Source organism: Papaver somniferum, unplaced genomic scaffold (assembly GCF_003573695.1).
Source record: "Papaver somniferum cultivar HN1 unplaced genomic scaffold, ASM357369v1 unplaced-scaffold_16, whole genome shotgun sequence".
NCBI classification, from domain to species: Eukaryota; Viridiplantae; Streptophyta; class Magnoliopsida; order Ranunculales; family Papaveraceae; genus Papaver; species Papaver somniferum.
In genome coordinates this window covers 1,110,751-1,111,602 of record NW_020625486.1, presented here as the reverse complement: position 1 = coordinate 1,111,602, position 852 = coordinate 1,110,751, and positions in this window count along the sequence as shown.

The following is an 852-nucleotide window of genomic DNA, read 5'->3' as shown; positions in this document are numbered from 1 at the left end:
CTATATAGAAAATATAATGTGGAAAAGAAATAACACAGACACCAGCAGTTTTGTTAACGAGGAAACCGCAAATGCAGAAAAACCCCAGGAGCTAGTTCATATTTGAATACCACACTATATTAATCCGCTACAGATTCTAGCCTACTACAAGTTAACTTCAGACTGGAATGTAGTTGATCCCCTAACCAATCTCACACTGATTAAGGTACAGTCGCGTTCCTTACGCCTCTGAATCTTAGCAGGACTCTACGCACTTGATTCCCTTTGATGATCTCACACACAACTAAGAGTTGCTACAATCTAAAATTGAAGACTTGATAAACAAATCTGTCTCACACAGAAAAGTCTATTGAATAAATAAATCTATCTCCCACAGAAATACCTACGAGTTTTTGTTCCGTCTTTTTATAAATCAAGGTGAACATGAACCAATTGATACACCGGTCTTATATCCCCGAAGAGAAGCCTAATAATATCAATCACCTCCCAATAACTTAACTATATGGTAGTAGAACAAGTTATTGTGGAATCACAAAGAATGAGACGAAGAGCTTTGTGATGACTTTTTATATCTTACCTATCAGAGATAAATCTCGAGAAAAGGTTAGAGAAGATAGTACTCAATACGATAAAACAAAGTAAGATAAGAACGCGAAACTACAGAGAAAATATATTGTTTGGTCTGGCTTCAGAATCCCAATGAAGTTTTTAAGTCATTAACCTATAATGGTTTTAGGAAAAACCTAGGTTAAATAAGAATCGACTCTAGTCGCAACTAATATCACACAGGAGGTGTCGGGATTAGGTTTCCCAGTTGCTAGAGTTCTCCCTTATATAGTCTTCAAATCAGGG